Below are 16,138 nucleotides of genomic sequence, written 5' to 3' on the forward strand. Positions count from 1 at the left end.
TTTATGGATATATATAAACAGTATTGTAAATTGTAGCTGTTCTACAGCATATTAGCAACAGTACATACACCCTTCTCAATAAAGATGCGTAGAAGTCAATATCGACCTTGTCGCCACCCTCTGCTTGTACAAGACGAAGCAAAGTCGAGATCAAACATTACATATTCTGTGTTAAAGACAGCTGCAGACAAACACAACTTAACACATTAATTACTGCGAGGTCCCTGTCTGCAGCTGTCGTCTGCAGTTTGGGGGGCTCACATGGACTCCCCTTCTTGACTGTTCCAGAAGAGGCGTGAAGCCCTCGGAGGAGCTGGCGTCATTCTTACCCAGAGATGAATAACCGGAAGCGCAGATCGGTGTTACTGGCGACACTGGCAGCAAATGAATAGTTCTCTGCGGTGATTGTTATTCTACCTACCTGGGAAATACACATTCGAGGAGGAAAAGTTCATTTTCATTGTTGATCAGAGCTGTTGACATCGTCCACAGAAGAAAGCTCGGGATCTGCACCGCGTTTATAGATCCCTACCTGTCGCGGATTATGATGGTGAGTACAGAGAAGATGACTGGGTTAGCAACGCCTTAAGGTGATGAAACGGGGATGCCGTGGCGGAGGTTTTCTCATGCATTAACAAGGACAAAATAATTTGTAATTTCGGAATTGCTGTAAAGAAAACATGTGGAAACAACAAAAGTCTTATATTTTAGTTAATTTTTGTATGTGTTTTCACACGATTGGTTTCACAGCTGAAAATACGTGGCCATATCTTCAAAGAAAAAATAAATAAAAAGTATGGCCCTTGACAACACTGATCATATAAAAAACACGGGTTATTAACATGTTATCTTTCTGTCTTATTACTTATATCACAAAGATCATTCACACCATTGGTCACGTAGAGCCTACCATAGCTAGTGGTTCGTTGCATCTAAAATCTCGACAGTTGACGGATTTCCTTTTAAATTCTTCACCAACTCTAAGCTTTATTTTGATAATAGCCTATTTATTGAATGATGTTCATGGTCCTTGGCATATGTCCTTAGCTCTTTGGAAGGTAATTATCTGTGGCCTCTCCAATTAATCCTGTTTTTATACCGACAGACATTGAAAAAGGCGTCAACTACCATCATTGGTTCTGAACTGCCGTCTCCAAAGCTCAATCCTTTTGGCAGATAAATATCCAAAATTAAAAATATATTCTTGCGGTTTTACGCAAACATTGGAAATGCGACGTCCGATTAGTTTTTATCATGTTTTTGATCGTGCGCTTTAGCCTATGTTACCGATCAGAAAGCTGCGGAGGCTGGTGTCTGCCCGAAAGGCTGAATTTCTGGTTGTATGGGGATCCGTTCGTATCACTGTTCACCATTAATAGTTTTCGCATGAATTTTATAACATTTTACCCTAACACGCGCATCTTTCGTTTTTTTTTTCAAGAAAAGCTTGAAGACAGTGACATTACACCGAGCAGGCTAACTTAAACGGTTATGATAGATGGAGGGGGGTTAAGGAAGGAAGGGGAACCATGCAAACACACTAAGCTAAGATAGTTCAGGGGGAAAACAATGTTAAAGGTGTTTGCTTGTCGATCAGTTGAATATGATCACATGCATATAGGCTGCTTGAACTACCTGAATCATCCGCCTCTTAGAGAGGTGGAGGGGTGCTGATTGCACATAAGGACGAACCCTAATAATGTATGGCCTGCTATAGCTAATAGTCAACTTTTGCTGGATCTGTGACTATAAAATGTGTTCCTACGAGCTGAGCGATTGTGAGTAGTACAAAAGATTCAATGTTGCGTTGGCCAGTAACTGTCATGACACCCTGAATACATTTTTATGTTAAAGAATCAACGCATGTGGCGTCTCTCGCATAGATATTCGGACTGGTGTAATTAGCTTACTGGAGAAACCAAGGGAAATGGGCAGAGTCAACCAGCTGGCCAACTTACTTTACCTGTCGCCTTGTCCGCTGAAGGGATTTACGACGTCAATAAATATTTGCATCAAATTGACAAAAAAATATTTAGATATATGACACGCACCACCACATGCTCATTTAAAAGCTGAGTTTAAATATGAAATTATATTTCTATAAAATAAACTCATTCAGACGGCAGTCAGGAAAGACATCCATCCATTTTAGCACGGATGCATATTGATGGGCAGGGTGTGGAGTTCAAATAAAATTGCCTACCGACTGAGACAAGCGCAAACCTTTTCCGATAGCTACCCGGTAGTATGTGATCTTTACGTTTTCTATGAAGGTGTATGACGTAAAGGGTCGCTTTGAGCGATATTTTATAGTGTGAATGGGCAGGGCGGCTCAGGGGCTGTTTATTTTCACGGGCTGGCGTAGGGCAGGGCGGAGATGCTGCGGTAAGAGGCATTAGAGCCTTCTCTATGGAACTAAACGAAGCCTCCAATATGGCGACAACTGCGAATCCTTCTTCCCGTATAAAACCCACGACGGACAAGGTACCGATCCTGATTTCACATGCTTTTAGAGGCAATCACAATGCGAGATTTCATTTATGTTGTCGTATCCATCTTGAACAATCCGGGGCTGTCGTTTTCCTTGCTATAAGCGCCATATTAAATAATTTGTATTTTTGTTTTGGATGCGCTTCTAATGATTAATAAAGCACGATTTGTTGAGTGAGCAAGCGTTCGAAATCGTCGTGCGTTAAATTAAATTTTACGTTACAATATTATTTTATTGAAAGCCTAATTAATAAAACAGGTGTGTGCAGACTCCAAACAAGGCTCGGTATTTGGTGTACATATATACATATATATATATATATATATATATATATATATAATTTCGCTTAGCTTTGTAGTCTGCACATCTATATTTATACATATATATTTGATTAATGGAGCAAGTAAGTTTGTTGCCCCCCCCCCCCCCCCCCCCCCCCAAAAGGAAAAAAAAAACATTTGTGGCTACGTGAAACACTTTTTTCCCCATGATCTATCGTGACAGACTAAATCATAATCAGGTGACTGTCCTTGAAGACTTCAAGTATCTCAAAGAGTATTATAGCAAACTGATCGTTAACTTAGCAATGTCATGGACTATCACGTGAGGCACATTTAATATATCTTACGTTTATATTCGGTTTATTGTAATTTCACTGAACATTTAATTCTGGGTTACTTAACTGAACAATACAGTGACTAGCATTTCTGGAAAGAATGCATAATGTCTTGGCGAATGGCAACTTGAACAGATTTAGCAGGCTGTGATAGGCTACCGGTAATTCTAATCGATAACGTTGTTGTAGACGCCCCTGTGGCTGTTACCCCCTGACCTTTAGCTGTGCCCCTTCTGTTTCCTCTCTGTGAACTTAAGCGAATGGAAATAACGAATTTCTGTTCAGCCAGAAATAGGAGAGGAAAGAACTAGACGAGCTCGGAAAATTCTACTTTCTCCAGCATGGACTCAATCGCTTAAACATACAGGGACGAAAATAGAAATGTTTATTTTTTCCAAAAATGAAGGATAGTCCTGCTTTTATTTGACAGGATAGTCCGCATGCCAGGTGTTCACTAATTCGAAACTGAAAATTCAACTTGGCATTTCAGCATTGCTGGACCGTGTTTGTTGCATGAAAACGTGAGAACGGTCATCAAACGGTCATCGGAAATCAGAGAGGCGATGTAAAAATCTTAGGCCTATCTATGTTATTTTTAGGAGCAACATTTTGAAAAAGTACTAATTTAATGTGGTCCATGTATAACAGCTTTCGTGAGCATTCGAACCTGTTGTGTTGATGTATATTAGAAGACATAGGCCTAAGTTTTGCCATGTGCTATTCACAGCAACATTGTGTTCCAACGATTAATGTTTGGATTCTGACGTAGTAGCCTACAGCCATGGTCATATCAAGAGGAAACCGAGGCTAATTTAGAAACAGAAAACTGGCAGGCTTCGTCATTAATACTCTTCTGGGAATTATCTAATTTAGGCTATGTTTCATTGTGTAATCAATATGTTGTAATACATAAAAATGTAGTTGTTCGTTAAGACATACCAGACGCTAAATAGGGAAAAATATCTCGAGACAACACCCAAATCCTTCAAGGAGTTAATATTTCAGAACCCTGGAGAGCACCACGCGCCTACGCCCGTAGACAATGTTTTTTTAGTGGTTAGGAAGACTACGCAAAACAACTAATCTTTAGGCTGTCCAGCACGTGATTTCCAACAATATATTCCTGTTTCGACTTTACTGTCCTCAACACGTTGTTTGTTTGTTTTTTATTATCTCAGTCATTGCTTGATTACCTTATGCACGGATAATACTTTTAAATCAATGTAATATTTTTGTGTTTGAAAACCGTGATATTTGTTCAAATCAGAGCATTTTTAGAGTCATAGGCACATTATAACAAAGAAAGGTTTTTTTCTCGCTTAAACCCGGCCTACTTACTTTAAAAATGCCCATGTGGTGAACGAGCAGAGGTAGGGAACACAGTTGAAAATATAAAGAAACTAAACAGCATTTTTCTTTCCTGGTGTGTGTTGTGATGTGGGTACATTGTCCTTGTTGTACTTCCAAAGTACTTCATAACTACCTAGCATGTGTACAAACGCTGCAGAATGGCATTTACTGTACACGTGGGTATGATGAAATTTGCCATAGGTGTCCCCTGTGAGAATGTGTGTTGTGGACATCCTACCTAGTGGGCATGGCTTTTCTGCCTATGAAATTTGCCATAGGTGTCCCCTGTGAGAATGTGTGTTGTGGACATCCTACCTAGTGGGCATGGCTTTTCTGCATCTTTCTGTGCATTGATGAACCTGATCTATGATTACTAGCACTAGCCTGTAGGGTAGAGTGTCCATACGTTTCTTTAAGGAAATGCCTGTATATTTATTTATGAGTTCAATAGGGAATGTAGAAATGGAAGCTCAGAGATGGAGCATAGAACTGTCTAATTTTGCCTATGGTTGCTTGTTAATATTTTATCAGATACAAATGAAAAATGTTATATTGGGCGAATTCGATGATTAGTCTTCTTTTTTATGGATTCATCTGGAAATTGTTTTTGAATGTCATTCCCTGAGATTTCTTTTGGCGATGAAGTTGTAGACTTCAGGTACTTTGTGCGATCATTGTACATTTGTGGTTTTGTTGTCTGAATTTTTTTGCATGAGGATGTTATTTCAAATGTGTTGTGATTGTGTTTTCGCGGTTGGGATTGATTCCGGAAATGTAGGGGTGTCATTCCATTGTTATTGAAGCCACAGAGAGACAGGTTGGAATGTGTTGGCTTGAAATTGTGTACAGTACATGATTTTGGGGTGTAAGATGGTATGGGCTGTTTGATGGTACAGGGTGATGCAATGCCACTCATGGCTTTTGAGGAGGGCTTGTTTTTGCACCTCTGTGTGTGTGTGTCATCTCTGGAGAAAAACGAACAGATCTGTGGGACTGGTTTGCGAAGCAAAGAGCTCACCTCGCATTGGAAGCGACCTAGGGATTTCCAAGTCAAACGTTGCCCCGCCCACTAAAGCAAATCTCTCACCAGTGCCACGCAGCAGGTGATCATGCTCCATTTGTGTGAGCTTTCAGAGGTGGTTTAGTACTGTTCCAACGTATGTGGCGATTTCCTATGGAACTATATATTAATTGATATGTGTATGTATATATAGACAGTGAGCTCCTTAAAATTTGGTACAAAGCAATATTTTTTTCTTAATTTGGCTCTGTACTCCATGATTGTATATTTGTAATCAAACAATTCATATGAGGTTAAAGTGCAGATTCTCCACTTTTATTAAAGCGTATTTTCATACATTTTGGTTTCAGCAATAACAGCACTTTTTATACTCAGCCCCCCCCCCCCCCCCCCCCTCATTTCAGGACATCATAATGGTCGGGACACATGGCTTCACAGGTGTTTCTGATTAGTCAGGCATGTTAAATTGACTCCAGTGCAGGTATAAGAGAGCTTTCAGCATCTAGTCTTCATTCTGGGCTTTTGGTTGTCTTTGGAGTCTGTTATTGGCATTTGTCTGCATAAAGCCAATGAAAGTCAAGGAAGCCATTAGGAGGCTGAGAAATAAGAAAAAAACACAGACACATAGACTAAACCTCCGGCTTACTAAAATAAACAGTTCAGAACATTATTATGAAGAAAGAGAGCACTGGTGAGCTCAGTAATCGCAAAGGGCCAAGGTAGACCTCTAGAGTTGATGACCAAAGAATTTTCGGAATAATAAACACCTGTCTTACAGATCAGAAACACCCTTTAGGAAGCAGGCATATAAATAGCAGACACAAATTATTTTCTATAATCCTGCTTTGTAATCCTGTTTATTTCTGTTTTGGTCATTTATTGTTAGGTTAAAATATATAATGACAACATTTACTTAAAAAAATAAGGCTGCAGTAATGTTACTAACCACTTCCAATTGATTAAGCAGTTTTTAAACTTTGTATATGTATGAGATCACTTCAACAGGTCATATTGGATACAGCACTATTTTTGAAAACACCATGCTTCATTAGAATAAACATCAATGTTGTCATGTAGCTATCATCGTTTTCCAGCAATTTGCATTTTGTTTACATTTGCACTAGCTCTCAGTTGTTTTGTGCTGTCAGGAGAATGCTATATTTAGGACAGCTTTAAAGACCTGAAAAACAAGAAGTTGTCCCAGTTATAGGAATTCAGCTGAAGCCTGTGACAGTGTTACTTTTCATCGCGCATCAACTAACAACACAGTTAACCTGCAAGCAGGAAAGGAAGCTGAACTTAAGCTAAACATAGCTAGCTAGCTAGTACCATTGCAAGCTGGTATAATCTACATTTTTTATTAATTTCACTAGCTGGATACTGTTGTTGGTTTTACAGATCTGCAAGTATTTCTTAAGTCCTTTGGTAAGCTCATCAGTGCAATTGTGAAACATTTAACTAGCCTACTGACGTTATTTGTCATTTTCCTTGTGGAATATTGTGGTGATGCCTCGGTAAGGCTAGCCAGCTAATTCAGAACAAATAGTTCTTGCCACAGATTATTCCTAATTAGCTAGGCTAGTTAGCCTCCCAATCCACAATCTAACTGTCAATGGATTTTTCAACATTAACACATATCTCAGACAGAGATATTTTGCCAGCTCTATAATTGACTTTAAAAGACTGCTCATACTAACTTGAAAATGCAACAACAACAAAAAATCTTTCAATGAGGAGACATTTGCATTAAGATCTTAAGCAGATTTCTTTGGTGCTAACCTGCATGTTTTTCAACAAGCAAGCTAATGTTAAGTTTCTTTACCCTTTCTCTCTCTCCCTTTGTGTGGCCATCTCAATCCAGAGCACACAGAAACTATGTGGAGTCAGTGAAAGTGCTTCAATCTCTTCATTTTCAGACATCTCAGAATTCGAGGTTATTTGAAAAGGCAGATTGTGACAAGAAATTTCACAGAGGGCATGTTGAAGTACATCTGACAAGTTGTGGACTCCATCTCCCATCAGCCCCATAAGCAATGGGGTTTTGCCATTTAAATGTATCCCAGTTCACCAGTATTTATGTAAGAAGGGCAGGGCTTTTATAACTGACTACTGAAAATGCTGGTCTCTGAAAATGGATGCTTTCGCAGATGCTTTCAATTATTTTCTTTTAGTTAAAATATGATTCGGGGATTGCTTCTATTTAGTCAGTGAACTGTAATTTTGAAACATGGCATTTCTTTGGGGTGGCCAGCTCTGCTCTCTCATGTGTTACCAATGGCTATCACTTGAATAGACAACTAATCATTAAATAGAAAAATTCAGCATCTTTTTGTTTAGAGAGTCTAGCAGAGCTTGCTGTGTTATTGGAGTTAGGATGACTAATACACTGCACAGACAGTTAAAACACAGGTTATCCGTCCACTCAGAGTGAGAGAGGGGAGAGAGAGAGAGAGAGAGAAAGACATTCTGCGCTTCGCGCTGCTGTTTATTTTGGTATGCGTGGGGCTGGTGACCCTGTCAGCCTCCTACCCTGTTGCCTATCTCTCTAATAACTGGAAAGGCGGGGCCAAGGCTGTGGCTGATGCTTGCTTCACATGTCTACAGAGACATCCTAGCATGGAGATTGGGCCACAGGATAAATTCTTTTTTATGTGCTGGTCTGTTAGGTTGTAACTTGACAGGATCATTTTCGGACTTTTGATTTTACTCTGTGATTGAGCACACAAAGCATTGCTGAGCATATTCAGACCAAAGATACACATGTACAGATTGAACTTCAGTCTGAAATTGCACTTAAATCTGCACCTCAGCAGATTAAGTGCATTTAGATTTTGTGCGCAACCAGTGTGTACACGAAGGGGAGTGAGATGCACACATGACGCAGAGTTTGAGGGTGTGTCCCACGTTAGACCGAGATGGGCACACTCAAACTATTAGTTCAATACAGTGTGTATTATTTCAGCTAGCTTGTTTGTACAAAAAGCCATTGTTGTTTGTTAGATGAATGATTGTGGCAAAAAATAGAAATGTGCAAGTATGTATAATGCATTTTAAACATTTAAACATTTTGTGGAAATTAATTTATTTGGCAAGTAACCATGGTACAGGTGGGCCAATGTACAGCAAGCTTGTCAGTTGATTCAAAATAAGCCCCATTCAGGGTGGTTAAGACCCCCCATTGGGGTTAAATTGCCCTGTCAGGGCTTACTTTGAAACTATTGACTTGCTTGATGTATATCCTTTGCAAAATTAACCCTTTAGAAACCAATGGAATCGTATGGGAAAATTATTTTATAGAATCCCAGCGGGATAACTCTTGAGCTGTTTAACCAGTTTCAGTTAGCTAAAAATAACTCTAGAAAAAAGTTAAATGTGTTATTGTAAGTTCAGGGTTATGTATCTGTCACCTAAAATAAAGTTGCAAAGAAAGCACATTGAATTTAGTTATAATGTCAGAGCCAGCTGGTGAGAATGGGAGCTATTATGGTTTTGTATCTAACTATTGGGATTGGGAACATAATGAGAAATTGGTTAGTTACATTCATAGTTTTTCCATTATCAAATTTTCAAAAGAGGCCTGCCGTTTTTTTTCAATACAGGCGCACTTTGCAGAAATGAGAAAATCTCACTGCATACTAATTTCTCGGAAGCCAAAAAAGAATAAATAGAAAGTAATTTGCAGTACAATTTTCCACTTGTTTTTTGTTTCATTTTCTGCCACAATCTGAGAAAGTCTTAAACTAGCCTTAAGGTGCTTCCATCACGCCACCACCCCCCACCCCCCCATCCCTTGTAATTGTTCTTGGTCTCTCAAAATAATGAAATAATCTTGGTCCTTGTTATCAAGTGATGAATGAGTGCTTAGTTTTGCTCATGGTTATACTTCTTCCTCACATAAGGTAAATGGATAGGAAAAATAGCAGGCATTGTGGAGGCTCATTGCTTACCAATCAGATTTTCGTGTTAACTGCTGCTGCAGGATGGTGACAGTGATGGTAATGGGTTGGGTGGAGCACCTGAGGTCTTTTCTTTGAGGAATTATTCCAGTTTTGCTTTGGAGGTGCTCTTTTAAGTATATCCTTAGATTTGCTTGGTTACGCTGCAGGCTGCAGTTGACACTACAATCAAAACATAACCAAACTAGTGGCAGCAAAACTGTGGTGATGTGTTGTTTGGCATTTTTTTTTTTTTTTTGTCGTATGGAATATAGGGTTAATTGCAGCGTGCTTAGCTTGATATTAAACCTCAGGTTTAAACCTCTAGACCACCGTTTTTCAAAATGGGTGCACCCCTCCAGGGGGGCCTCGAAATTTAAGCTAGCCTAGGTTAAAAATTAAAAAGTTATGATAAAACTAAGATTTCAATTCATAATGGAGCATTTGTAAGCTCATACTGCAAATATTACCACTGGTCTGAACTTTGTCCTTCTTTGCACATTCAATGTCTTTCTGCACTGGCTGATCTCCCATTTTGATTTAAATATAGTTTTTATGGTCTAATAAAATACTATATTTAGTATAATATGGTCTAATCCTCTGAAACGGCCAATTTTTAAAATGTTTTACCTAGATTAATGACATGGTGCTTTTGTAACATAATCTCTGAAAATAAGATTAATGAAGAAAATTTGAAAAAACTGAAATTAAGATTTCCTGCCCCCCACTTTTTATGCTGACTTTTTTATTGAATCATTCTGCTATATAGCTTGTTGTATTTACGCCAAGTATCTTGATGCATTATTATATTAGTGTAGGTGCAGGGGCCTCATATATGAAGGGTATGTACGTATCAAAGTGCTGAGCAACTTTCTATGCAGAGTACGGTAGCCTATTTATGAGAAAACGTGACGTAAGAAGTTTCCTACTCTTCTCAAACTTTATAGTTGCCATACACCGAATTTCAGGGAGACTGTACTGATTTGGCAGCCTATTTTACGACTCGCACTGGCAACAAAACAATAAGGCATACGAGAAAAGAATTATAAGTAGAATTATTTTTCTGTTCTTACTATGTGTGATAGCCTAATGTTTGATTCCAGTAAAGTACCATGAAATTACTGTCCGTGTGTTTTAATTGTCCGCGTTTAATTCACTTTTTACCTCACATGATGGTGCAGTTATGCAATTACTTCAGATCAGGTTCCCGACAATATAGACTGATAATAGTACCAGCTAGCTTGATGGACAGATAATTATATCAGCTCCCCTGATTACCTTCTTGTGTGATGAAATGCTAAATTGGCAACGGCATATATAGAGTTGATGATCGTTCGTACCATACCTTAAACCACTTTGTATTTCTTGTAATGTTCTCCCCTCTGAACGGACAGCATTCAGTGCCACAGTGACTTTCTGCTCCTCCTCATATTTCTTTTTGTTTCACACACGACTGCTCACAATTTGAGAAATAACATTCTTTCTTCACACCCCCATCTGCCATTATTTCGACATTCTGCCCTATGGATAAGATATGAACAGGGATGTATAAATGCTGAACGTCTTAATCGTGGGTGATTTCTGACCATCTGGAGGAGTGGACACTACGCGCGTGGGCAAACATTTACGCTGATTTTATCTGGGCGCTCTTATTTGTCATGAGAAACGTGTACACGGGGTGTTTCCCATTACTTTTCACTCCTCACCTCCTTTCCTCCACTCCCCAAATACTACTCGTTTCCTACCTGGAAGTATGTGGAGGAAAGGATGGGAGGAGACGAGTTTAAAGCCGCTTCTCCAATACAGTTCTGTGTGCTTTTCTCGTCGCCTACAATATTGGGTCAAAGGAGGGAGGGAGGACACAAAGATTTGTTTCCAGGGCACGGTGGAGAGGAGGTGGTAGTGGAGGAAAGAAAGATAAGTTTTTCGAATATTGGGACACACCTGTGGTGTTTGGTGAATCTGAGAAAAAACCTCCGTACAGAGCAAATCAGAAACATGCATACATTTAGTGCGGATTCTAGGCAAACTTTGCTACATGTGGACCCAAGGATCTAGCAAGGCTTGAACCCTGAGGCTGTTGTGCTAACCACTGGGCTACATTAGCAGAGCAGTCAAACTGCTAGTTATTTCACATGCAGTAATAGTCCCGCTGGCTAATGAGAATTGCCTAAATATGTCATTTCTAAAAGTTGAATGAAATGGATTTAATATTTTGACATGTTTGTCTATCTCTGTCAATACTACAGATTTACAACATTTGCGACTAATTCATCACTTACAAACATGTGTTTAAGGTGTTGCAAAGTGCATTTCGGAATGCTGCGGAAATGGAAATTATTTACAGGGTTGCCTAGGGCCTGAAAAGCTTGGGAACCATTGCTCTAGGCCACAGAACTGCATCACAACTGGAAAAGCTAATCCTTACTTCACAGTTTCAGATAGCAGTTCCAGTTGTAACAGTTATGCAGTCTAGGGTTTTAAACCTCGGTTTAAAGCATGCTGCAATTGATCCATTGTGTTTACATGGGTATATATGTTTGTATGCTAGGCTACGTTTACGTTGTATGGCAGGCTATGTATAACTTGTTGTGGGAATAGTGAGAAGTGTCACAGCCTGCTATTTCACCCAAATTCTAGTAGGCTTCTTATTTTCTTAGGTGGCTTGCAGCTTGAGTATTTAAAGGATCGATTTGCCCCTGGATGCAACCAACAAATCTTCCATGGGAAGATTACTCACCTATTCATCTGTCAGTGTATTAATGACCAATTCTTGTGCATGCCTTACTGTGTCATATTAGATACTTACAGGCACAGGTACAGTTAAAGTAATAATTTCGCAAGCCAATATTTGTCTATTCTGAAATAAAAAATGAACTGAATGAAAAATGCAATTTTATCTTCTGAATGTTTTCATAGTTCCTCTTGTCGTGTCATCTCTCAAAAGAATATAGCCTGAAAATGAATTTTCAGGCTGAATTGCAAATGTGAACGGCCACTGACCCACAAAATATACATCCAGCCACCGTGGCCATGTGTCATACCTTAACATTCTTACCCACAGCAGAATGTCTAATTTGACTGGACAAGGGCAGCATGGCTGCTTGGCGACGACCATTTCAAGTGTTCCATTTCAGTTCATATCTGTACATATTTTCAGTAAATTGTTGCTGAGAGAACTGAATGATTGTGCCAGTGTTTTTGTCTTCCAGCTGGACTTTGACCCCTATGCTCTGGTAGAAGCTTTCTATTATAAATGGAAGGCAATAAAAGTTGCAGTATTGGAGAAGCCTCCATCCTAGGGCTTAGAGAAAGGTTGGTACCAGGGCCACAGCATGATCCCAGCCTGACGCTTCATTCTAAGTTGGGGGTCGCGCTCAGATCTCATTCGCCCCGAAAGTAAGCTTTCATAAAAGCTTAAAAACGGTTTCCTTTCCCATCCATGAAGCATTTCATGCATCTCCATATCAGAATGTGCTGCATCGATTTATTGATTTATAAAAATAAAAAAAAATGTATACGTATACACCGTAATGCACCTGCCATTTCATCCATGTTTTCTTCCATTTAGCAAAAAAAAAAAAAAACGTGGGTTTCTCCCCAGCCAATCAGACTGAATTGACCTCCGAGACCGGCCTTTCAAACAGAAACAGTGCTATTTACAGTCTGTGATTTGGTCAGACATTTCACTTCGGATGCTTCAAACTGTCGACATGGTTTCAAGCTCAGGAGTTTCACGTGCACTCGGTAGCGATGTCGCTACAAAATGGCGGAAGCCAAAAAAGACAACGCATGAAAGTATGAGGCGTAAAAACTCTACGCAGAGGGACAAAATAGAAACATTATTACTCCCTAATTTTTGGAGGGATTTCATTCTGAATAATCTGTTCCATTATTCAGAATTCAGTGGCCAGCTATCTCATGTGTCAAAGTCTCCTTCATGACCGCGGCTCCTAGTGCATGCGTGGGAATGACGCCATGCTCTCACAGTGCATGCAGAACGGCCTTTCAGAAGGGCCAGAATGCGCTGCGCATGCCACTTGACGTGAATGGATTGTACAAGGTGAAAAGGAGTCATAATAGGCTACTACCCCTTGTGCATAAAAAGAGAATGTTGACTGTTTCAGTTAGACCCAAGGCCTCTATTCAATCTAAATACAATGCGTATCGTCCTTGACTTTTGAGTAACAACTTGAGCACAGCCTACTTTTTTGGTTAATACGCAGAATGCTTTGATAATATCAGTTGTCTCGAAATAAGTGATGCTTTAAAAGAAATATTTTAAAAAAAATTGATTCTCCACTCCAAGCTGAGGAAAGAATGCACTGCAGTTACATTGAATAGAGGCCTAACTGCCTTTCGGGGCTTTTGAAGGACAGAGCCATTGGCTTGTTTGGCTCTGTTTTCAGATGGTGTTTCTCTAAAAATGTTGGCCTCAGTTTGATAGCAGCTCCTGCAATAACAGTAAAGCTGATTATTGAAAAGAATAAAAATATATTATATATATTATGGGGCACATTTTCAAATGATGCAGTTGATATTTTGTCTCTGATATACACTGTCATTGTACACAAAGCCAGTACGTTCTAAATAGCGAATGTTCATTTCAGAATTACTGTATGGAGTTTCACATAGGTTTGTTTTTATGAAACTCTGGGATGTAGTTTCATAAAATGCTAATGTTTTTGCTTGTTAAATATAACATATTGACTCTTTAAAATAACCATTTGTGGAAATGGAATATACTAAAAATATATATAAAACAAATTATTTTATGGAGATATTGAAACACTTCGCATTATACAAGTATTTCAGATTATAGATTGACCAAATATACAAATTATTGTATAATTTCAGATAATGCAATATAATTTCATAATAAATATAAAATCCTGAAATAGGAAATATGCATTCAGATAAGCATTTTACTATGAAATATACATATCATTGTATATTTGTAGTTCCACAAATTGAATATATGTATACATATATTTATAGCTATATTTATATATTCCATTTCCTTAAGAGCCTAATTAAATGGAACTGAGAAATATACATAAGTTTTTTCTTAATCCAACCTGACATGATCAAAACACAAAATCAGAAATGATTGGGAAAATGAAGCTGCTTAGTGGTATCAAGCACAGATTTTTAGTTATTTTCTTGTGTGAAATTTTAAGTTGTGATTATGAATAAATGAGAGTAAAATTCAGGATCCTCGTCGCACAGTTAAACGATGAACAGAGCCATACAGCTGTCCTTTAGAATGACATTACTGCAGTCCCCAGTGAAATGATAGTTACTGATATATGCACAGTATGTAATCATGTACAGTCCGTGCGGTACATTTGTTCATGGTCCATTTGCTCAGTTCATTGGGCATTTTGAAGCTCTGAAATGTATGCGGTGGCTCTTTCTCCTTCCTGCTCTTCGGTGGAAATCGAGCATCGTTCTCCTCTTGCTCTCGTTGCTGGTGAGCCATTGAGATGATTATACAGAAGTGAGGCTGGACTGTCTGTTTGAGCATTCAGATGTGGAGAGGTATCCCTCCTCCTCTGTAATTCCTGTTTGCTGTGGCCCTGGTAATATTGTGCCGCGTCGCGTCAGTGCCTTCTTCATCTGTCTGGAGTATCGCGTCCTCCTCTCTATATCTGTTGGAGGCTCCCAGGCATTTCAGTGGAAGTAGAGGGAGTTCAGAGGGTGGGTAGCTGTTACAGTCAAAGGAGAGGGAAATGACTCACATGCATAATTTATCACTGACCTCATGTCAGTTTTAACGGAATGGAGTATACATGAGGTTAACCCATCACTGATCTCAGATTAATCTGAATGGAAGGAAGGGGGTGCAGGCCTAACTCGTCTCTGATCTCAGATCAGTATGACTGAAACAGGGGAGAGACGTGCTTAATTTATGACAGACCTCAGATCATTTTGAAAGGAAGGGAGGATGCATAGTGTACCCCCATCCCTGATTTCAGGTCAGTATGAATGGAAGGAAGGAAGGAGAAAGAGGCTTAGCCCATCACTGACCTCAGATTAGTCTGAATGGATGGGAGACTTAATAATATGATAGTATACTTTGTATAGCACTGTTCATACATGAGAGTAGCATAAGGGCTTTATAGAGATAACTGTAAATTGGTCTCTGATCTCAGATCGGCCTGAACTGAAGGGAGGACACACATTGTTAACTGATCTCTGTCATCAGATCAGTCTGTATGAAAGGGAGGGGACGCATGGATCAGTGACCTCGAGTCAGTCTAAATGACCCCTTTCTACGTATAGTGAAATACGGCAGCTAGGATCCACTTATTCCACTGGGCTGTGTTCCTTTTGCCTCATTAAACTCTGGTCTCTCTGCTCAGCTAGTTATGTGTGCGGCCTGCTGTCTATCTATGGGCCCTGCTCGGGGCTCTCATTGTTTTTAAAGAGCTGCTGCCATTTTACAGTCGACCTGTGACTTGCAAAATAGAGATCTGGGTGTGTTTACTCAGAAGGGTATGCACTTTAACCGGCAGTCCAGCACAAAACAAGACCTAGACAGACACCCATTTTTGGACACAATCAGCTTTTATAAGACAGCCACTGACTTGTGCGCTAATTATGTCTAGCTAAATACTTTCCCTGCTCTCAATGAAATGTTTGCACAAACCGTTTCCAGAAATTGAATTTGTATTGATTTCCATTTACATTATAGATGTGCTAGATGCTACATTATTTCTAAA

The 16,138-nt window shown here is 39.3% G+C and overlaps 1 protein-coding gene across 6 annotated transcripts in view; it reads left to right on the top strand.

Annotated features, from left to right (window-relative positions):
* Positions 1–292: 292 nt before the first annotated feature.
* scn1laa (sodium channel, voltage-gated, type I-like, alpha) overlaps positions 293–16,138 on the top strand; it is a 65,084-nt gene continuing 49,238 nt past the window's right edge. For 3 of the 6 annotated variants that reach the window (XM_064327431.1, XM_064327430.1, XM_064327436.1), the window contains exon 1: positions 293–550. The gene's annotated coding sequence lies outside the window, so the exon portion shown is untranslated. Of the gene's footprint in view, positions 551–603; positions 2,485–11,870; positions 12,729–16,138 lie in introns of those variants that run through there. The other 3 variants (XM_064327435.1, XM_064327432.1, XM_064327433.1) reach the window with 3 other exon arrangements.

This window comes from Anguilla rostrata, chromosome 3 (assembly GCF_018555375.3).
Source record: "Anguilla rostrata isolate EN2019 chromosome 3, ASM1855537v3, whole genome shotgun sequence".
Classification (NCBI taxonomy): domain Eukaryota; kingdom Metazoa; phylum Chordata; class Actinopteri; order Anguilliformes; family Anguillidae; genus Anguilla; species Anguilla rostrata.